The sequence below is a fragment of the Acanthaster planci genome, unplaced genomic scaffold (genome assembly GCF_054643075.1).
Source record: "Acanthaster planci isolate LZ-2023a unplaced genomic scaffold, COTS_SCS Contig165, whole genome shotgun sequence".
Classification (NCBI taxonomy): domain Eukaryota; kingdom Metazoa; phylum Echinodermata; class Asteroidea; order Valvatida; family Acanthasteridae; genus Acanthaster; species Acanthaster planci.
In genome coordinates this window covers 1-8,355 of record NW_028257786.1, presented here as the reverse complement: position 1 = coordinate 8,355, position 8,355 = coordinate 1, and the positions used below count along the sequence as shown (strand labels likewise).

At 41.9% G+C, this 8,355-nt stretch overlaps 1 pseudogene across 1 annotated transcript; it reads right to left on the bottom strand.

The window, feature by feature from the left end:
- Window positions 1-382: 382 nt before the first annotated feature.
- On the bottom strand, window positions 383-7,228 carry LOC110988276 (uncharacterized; annotated as a pseudogene). Its single transcript, XR_015424129.1, has 7 exons — window positions 6,295-7,228; window positions 5,961-6,094; window positions 4,658-5,066; window positions 3,862-4,339; window positions 3,417-3,534; window positions 2,523-2,714; window positions 383-2,211 (listed from the first exon to the last, which is right to left on the bottom strand). The product of XR_015424129.1 is annotated as an uncharacterized LOC110988276 (transcript).
- Window positions 7,229-8,355: the final 1,127 nt, after the last annotated feature.

Genomic DNA, 8,355 nt, shown 5'->3' with positions numbered 1-8,355 from the left:
AGATTTCTGAAACACAAATGAAATTCTTGTCTGGTCACTTATCTTTCAATTTATTTTCAATTTTCTGTGGGTTAACAAATTACATTTTTAATTATTCCCACAAAACAAAATCACCCCCAAAAAGTGATTTTTCCCAAGTCTGATTGCAGCCATTTTCAAGTGGTAACCCTCGATCACCTTTCTCACCTTAGCCATTCTGCTCTCATATGAAAGCTCAAAGACCCAGGGAGTTGATCCTGGCAAGGATTTACACAATCTCACCATTTTGACCACCTTGCGTGTGATGTTCCTGTTTTTGTTGGTTTTTTGTTACTGAGAAACCTTCTGTTCTTGTTAAGTGCCATTACATGGATAGACCATGCAGAGGGTGATTACCTCAATAAAATTCGGTGGACATGTGCACCTGACCAACTTCTAAGAGAATGTAGAATATAACAGTGGGCCAATTCTATTCAGTAGTTTTGGATAAATGCAAAAAAGTGAATTTCGGGGTCTTCGTTTCGGCGCCAGTTTTCGAGGATTTTTAAGTAGTTTTGTACAAGTTGCCATGAATCGAAAATGGTAACAGTTACAATATTATTTTTTCGCACGAAGCTTTCCTAACATACTGGCTAGTAAAATTCAGAAAAATGTTGAAAAATAACTTCTAATTTTGGAGCTATGGTCCTGAGAACTACCCTTACCCAAAGACATGGTGTTACTAATAGGTAGGTTTAGGCTCCAATAACTCAACTGCCACAGGGATATGAATAACAAACCTTGGTGGAAATATTACCAATACAATGGGTTTTCCAAAATCAGACAGAAAAACTTTGGGCGCTGCATTCAGTTTTGAAGGGTAACCACGGATATTATCATGAATTTGAGGCAGTTTATAGTGCTGTCACCAGAATGTAGATCTATGTGTTCAAAACAGGAAAGTGAATAAGACTTTTTAATCAAAATAGGAGAGTTCCACATAGTATGGGGAGGGAAGGGCGGGGGAAGTGGAAGTTGGTGAGAATGGTATTTGTTATTGTGAATGTGAATATATGTTAATAGCAAAGTGAAGACAATTTTAACTACCTTAAAGGATATCATAGCTTATTACCAGATGACTAGTTTCGTTTTTAAGGATTTTCCATTCCATACAATGGAATTGTATGCTGTGTTGTCCATGCTGTGTTGTCAGCCAGTCATCACGTGGAAGCCGGGCTTTGATTTTTCTGGAAACCAGTCCAGGATTTTCTTTCCTCCCAGTCTCAACGCCTCTGATGAATTCTTCAAAGAGGAAGTCTTTTACTGCAGCTGAAAACCGCTTTGATTTCTTCATTGCCTTAACTACCCATCCATTTTTAATCGGACTGGGAGTCACAGACATCTTGGATTCACTTGAAGTGGGCTGACGGTGATGATGTTGCCATTTGTGATACCTTTTCAGCCCACTTCCCTGCAATGGCATCCAACTTAGTGTCACAAGCCGAGTCTGAAGTATGTCTTCCAACTGCCAAATGTTCAAACAAGGCCTCCTGAGTTGAAAAGGTCTTGTGACACAAGTCGTCAGTACAAGTGATACAAGTACCTGACCTCATATTACATCCAACTACTTTCTGTCTTAGAGCCCCAGCAGCCACCGCCGGATCAGAGTAGTCCCCGTTGAACTTGACCTTAGTGGGACCCTGGGGCTTGTTGTTCTTGAGAATAGCTGTGTAGGGGTAGAACTCTGGTTTTCCAATCTTGTACCCTCTAGTCACACTCACTCCATCCTCCTGAAATTCAAAGTTAGTGAACTGGGTGATGCCAGGCCAAGTAACACCCTCTTCCATAGCCTCTTCACATATTTCGAGAACCGCTAGGGTAGCATCATCTCACCCCACCATAGGTCCCCAAGGCAGTGAGCATTTCCAATGCACTAGTTACACTGTTGCCCTCATTTACATAGCCGGTGATGTGCGCCTTCATTTGGGGCTATCTTCCTGTCACACAGATCTTTACCGGCGTGGGCCTCAAAAAGTCATACTGGCATATTTTTACATTCAGCCTCTTTCCAAGACCAAGAATGGCAAGTAAAAGTGGAGCACTGTGGTAGCACCCTGCACTGTCTGATCTGAAGTAGTATTCAGTGATGTGTGGAAATCAAATCTTCATCTCCATCAGGGTAGCTTCAATCACAGACAGCACAGCAAACCAATTTCGTGTACATTGTTGCACAATGTGGACGAAGCAGTGGATCTGCAATAAGGAGAATATCAGAGACCCCCCAAAACGAGTGAAAAATATATCAATGAAATTCCGACACACAAACAGACACAACGTATCCTCTGTGCCTGGTTGTTGGTGAAACTGTGTATATCATATCCATGCATAAATATCAATTTAAATATATAATTATAGACATCTCTGACTCACATTCAGAACATGCCAATACGAAGGAGATAATTGCAAGGGGAGGAGAATATTTGTTACAATAGAACAACACTTTTTGAAAAGTATCTCAAATATGTCAACATTCTATCATGGCTGCCAATATTGGTTCCACTCACCTTGAATTCATCGTCTTCAGACTTGGTGACTGCAGCAGACACATGCCAGGAGATACCCTTTTCCCCGTGCCAATCCTCCTGGGCCTCTCTGAACTTGGTGGGCAGAAATTTCATGGCCCAGTCCATGGTGATCAATGCCTGAGATGTCTTTAGATTATCAAGTACGTCTGATTTTGACTGGTCCTGGCGTATCTGGCACAGAAGGTGACCTTTTAGAATGAGGATTTGCTCTTTTGCTGTTTGTATGTCATACAGCAGGTGGTCTTGCTGCTTTGGATATCTGGTGTGAAGACCTTATATTTTATGGCATAGCCAGAAATATTTCTGCATCAAGTTATGGTTCATTAAACATGCAGATACACATCCAGCTATTTTATTTTTCGCTTCCCTGTTTCCTGTAATAATCATAGATATGATTCTGAAGAGAACAAAGAAATCAAAATCAAATTCAGATCGACGCCTGCATGCCAGTACAGTAATGCATTTACAAATTTTCAGCAAATCCTATGGAATGTATACATATTAATAATGGGCAATCTCAGAAGTAGCAGCTTCCTCAATTTCTTCTAGGACCAATTTCAGTTCTTCGCACTGCTCACAGCAGAAGTCATGGGTGTGTTTGCATCTATCATCACCAAGTGCGAATGGGATATAGTGATCTCCACACTCGGAGTTATTGCCGCCTGTCTTGAATCCAGGAGGTTGGATAGCCTGTAAGCATAATTTCAACACATATACATGTACAGCAAAAACAAAGAGTAAAACTGAAATTATTCAATTTTTTTAATAAAAAAGGTAACATCAAAGCACAATGCAGTGAAGTGGTTCGTCGGGTAATAATGGTAGCCCTTACCCTTTGGAATAAGGTTTGGCATCAGCGAATAACAAGCTTACCACACTCTCAAAGTGTCTCCACTGCCTCATGCAAGGACTTGAAAGCTTCAGTTCCCTCAGCTACCACGTGATCAAGACCGGCAAGAGATACATGTACCTTCTTTGAGGCTGCACAAACCTACCGTTATTGATAAACGCATAAATGGATAATAAGATATTATGTGCACATGTGCTGATATTTTATCATTATAAATACCGTCAGCAGCCAGACACCTGTACACGTATCTTATTCTGGTCATCACAAACTTGCAGATGGAATCAACAGTGTGTACGGGATAACTATTTAGCCACAAACCTGTCCATTACACTTGCACAGATGATGAGTGAATCTTCTGTAGTATGTATAGCCTTAGTGACCAGCTATACACCTTCAAGAGAGTTTGGTCTCAATATCACCAAGCAACAATAGAATAAGCATAACATGCACATTGACATGATGCCTCACCTGTATAATGCTGCACAATGAACGTGTTTTCAGTGGTGAGAACCCAGTCTCTTCACAATAGCTTTGGTAGATGTCAGTGATTCTTGAGGTAATGACTGAACAGACCACATTTGGGATCTCAAATTTCTCTCCATGACTCATCAGTTTGATGACCTTTGTGCCAAACAATTCATTCTAGATGAATTTAGGTCGGCTGATGAAATCCAAAAAGTGATCAACTTTTACATCATCTAGTCTGGATGTTTGAATTGGTCCGATGATAACAGGCTGACCAGTTCCAACCTCTTTTGCATGTTTCCTGGCCTGGTCAATCCGGTTGGTCCGATGATAACAGGCTGACCAGTTCCAACCTCTTTTGCATGTTTCCTGGCCTGGTCAATCCGGTTGGTCCGATGATAACAGGCTGACCAGTTCCAACCTCTTTTGCATGTTTCCTGGCCTGGTCAATCCGGTAAACAGTCAAATTGGGTATCAAGGCCTGAAATAAATCAACTTCAGATTAACATAAACGAAAATTGCAATATCAAGATCATTTGAGTTTTCAAATGAAAAAAATTGTGGTCCCCGTTAACAAAAATAACATTAGATTTGGCAGGATCAGGATGCCGACTAATCCCAGCTAATCTTTACAGTGTATGGATGGCGTGAGTGTCTGGCCAAAGCAAAGCAAAAATGCTCTGTTCAAATGTACCAGCAGTCCAAAACGTTTAGCCGTCGTTCACGAGTTGAGGGGCAGATTTTTTGTGCAGTTTATGAGTGTCTTCTTCCAATAAACTTCAGTCGTCATATATCTTACCAGGAGTTGTTCTTTGGTCCTGCCATCGGCTATTAGTGAGAGTAGCTGCCTCCGTGTGAACCTGGACTTGGTGTCATCATGTTTATCTGCCTTCATGACCTCCTCGAGCATCTCCTCCTCTTGTCCTGGTGCAAGGCAAGATAATGACAAGTTGATTGCTTCCCCCCCCCCCCCGGGCTTTCCGTTTGTACAGCCGTTTCGTGCTTGAACTACATTTATCCAGAGGCTTCAGTAATTGTCTTTTTATTGGCTCATAACCACCATGAGATAAGAACGTGTTTAAGATATCAACTTTGCTCACTAGGCCAGGGGTCGGGGCCCAAGATCTGTCAGCTGGCCAACTGGAGCCTTCATTGGAAGATGAAGAACTTTTACCAATGCTAGGCTCCTGCATAGGGACCTGGAGGTTCTAGAATGACAACACAAAACAATAGCAATAAAAAAACTGCAATATTTTCATTACTGGTATGCAATATGGAATGGGTCTCTAGGACGTCCATTAATGATCAAAAGATCAATGTAAATTGTAACAATGTTAAGATTATGTGAACAGGTTTCCAGAAAAGTGTAGTGGTCAATGAGTCAAACACCAGATGTTCATCAAGGCCAGTTGACCAATTGATAAAACTTGGTTAGCTACTTGGAATGTGGGGGCGGAGGGCCAGTGCACCCACAACTTTTCATGGAATAATATTGCTTTGAAATGAAGGGGTGGAACTTTACGAAGAAATTGATATAAGTCAAAGGTTTACATCGTTTGGTTTTGTTCTGATTTGTCAATGGATTTAGTCATCAATTTAGAGCAGGGTGATGTAACCTTACTGCATAATTCACTTGTGACTTATATTCAGTGACTATGTTAATATAGTTGATTTGGAACTTTGCGAGCAGAGAGCTAATGTCTGATGAGACCAGCTTCGATGCTTTGAGCCTGTGAGGTTTTTTCATGTTGAGAAAATACTTCATTTGTGAAGTATTTTGCTGCGCGGGTGAAATACTTGTTAGCAAACAGGAGGACTTTCCTCACCAGCTCCCTGTTTGACTGTGAGGAGCTTTGCATGAGGCGAAGTTTTGAGAATAAGAGATACTCGCATTCTAAACCAACTTCTGTTTGTCAACAAAGACTTCTTTTAAGTCTGAATTGTCCGTGCACTTTAGCCAGGATAATTGCTTCGAGTTCGGTTACTGAGACTCAAAATTCAGCGCTACTAAAAACATCATCTTACGTCAGTTGAGGAGGTCGAGGCTGTTTACAGTCATGTCATGTTGGTTGTCAAAAGGGACCATACGATGCTTTTCTCACCTTTGATGCTATCACTGGTGATCCATAATCAGAGGATGAATCCTCCACATCATCATCAGAAATCCTGCACCACTGTGTAGTTTGACTGATCCCTGGCCCTCTGAACTTGTGCTGGGTGTGCACTCACTAATGGGCTGAAATAAAAGGAAGACTTAAAAACACAGATGTTATGACTGTGTGACCTCTCCAACCAGTCTTCATTTGAAAAACCTAGTTATCACCTGACTTACTGTTGTGCATTGTAAACTGGTTTCTTAGCAAGAAGTAATGGTAAGCAAACATGATGACAAGCCATCGTTTTTGACATGAACATCAGGAAAATAAAAGTCCTTACCCCATTTTGATCACATAATCTTTGCTGCTTGACAGCTTCTTCGTGACCTGCATCACAATCTTTACAAATGCCTGCCATGACAATTAAAGGAATGCTTTCGTTGCAGTTTATTTTAATAGCCTTTGACTATTTTATTCAGACTGGCAGTCTCGTGAGGGGCTTGTAATGGTCTTGTGATTGTCTTGTGGGGTACATGTATGTACATGTTGTGATCACGGTCTGGTTGAAGGGGCAGATACATGTGTAGGAACCGACAAGATTATAACAAGATAATCAAAATAATTATTGAGGTCAATGCTAACACACTGTATAGGGCACACAGCCTTATTACATCATGCCATGGCCTTAAAGATTCAGTGTTGCTTCATCAGATTTGGTGTTCAGTAGCACATGGGGGGGGGGGGCTATACAGCCACGTAAGGTTCATGTGTGTAACAAGAGTAGGCCTATGATAACACAACCTATTGACTGTGGTCAGTCTGAGACCGAGGAAAACAGGCCCTCAAAAAGTGGCAGCAACATGTCAGACAACTGGCATGGGACTATAACATTACCACCACCTAGATCACATACATGTATGCTTATGCTAGACGTTGCCCAACGAATGCAATAATTTGCACCTCCCTGATCATATTGGCAATAAAACATTCCATAACTGGAACACTTCCTTTAAGACTGATGCCTGAATAGAACGGTCACGGCGAGGCTGTTGTTTTGAAGCTGCAGGATGGAGTGCGTGCTGACATTTTCTAGATGGCTTCCAGTCAAGGCCTAACTTAAACATGTTAAAATTAGGGGTAGGGCAGATGGTTATCTACTGATCAACATCATGAAACAGCCCAGCACGCCAGGCAATAAGATCCAACTCGGTGTTTGGTGTGGTAGACCGAGTAGGCCTAGTGCCACTACTGCTGTGTTGGGGCTTTTTTTTCAGCCAAGAAAGATGGACCAAGAATGTCCTTGTGTAACGGACATTCCGTGTGATTACATATCCTTTCAGGTTCACCTTAGATTTTACCATTGCATTATGTGAAGAATAAAGTAGCTTCAGTCTTTTTATGAGTAGGCCTTCGGTCATGTCGCATCATGTGTGATCATGCTCTGTAAATAATGTAAATAAACTAGTCAGAATGTAGCACAGAGTCAAGAAGAATCTCATTCGATCTTCCCCCATCCGAACCTGGTAATCCTGGTAATGGTCAAGCCGACCGTTACACTTGTTGCACTTCTTTAGGGTAATGCAGCTAGTCTCCTTTGGGTACTTTCAACCCAACATCAACCCAATGTCAAATCAGGATGAACACGGGCAAACCCGTATTTAATGACCCTCGGGGTCTGAATTTCGTGATCCTCCTTTTGCACGTGCTGCACGTGCTGCATGGCTGTCATAAGGGTGCACTGAACCAATTCAAGCTCCACTGAAAATAGTGTGAAATCAACCAATTAGTTTGGAGCCCCATGGCAGGCAACTGAAGTCCCTGTGTCGTTTGGTCCTTCAGATTTCATTAGATTTTCAATTTTTAGTAGGTTGGCAAATGAATTTTTTAATTTTCCGCCCAAAACAAATCACCCCCCCCCCCAAATGAATGTTGCCAAGTCTTCCCAGCGGCCATTTTTCAAATGACATCCCTCACCTTTCTCGGCTCTTCTAATTTTGAATCCCATTTTTGTCGGCTTTGCCCCCGGATGGGTGCCCCTGAATCTACAGAGATGATCCTGGGCCATACTGACACAATCCCACCATTTCTTGGCCCAAAGAGACCCCACTTTTCGAAACAATCTCTGGGGGGTATTTTTTGTGCGCTTTGCCTGGCGGAGAATATTCCTTGAATTGAGACACTGCACCCTAAAGGGTGCAGACCACTAATTCAAGTGAGAATTTCTTACCAGCTCATTAGCATGAAAAGTGCCCCCTTCCACAGTATCTTTTGAAAAAAGAGATTGTTTGGCCCCCCAAAATGGTGAGATTGTGTAAAATCGTCGCCAGGATCAACTCCCTGGGTCTTTGAGCTTTCATATGAGGGCAGAAGGGCTGAAAAACTACGGTTGAAAAATGGTCCT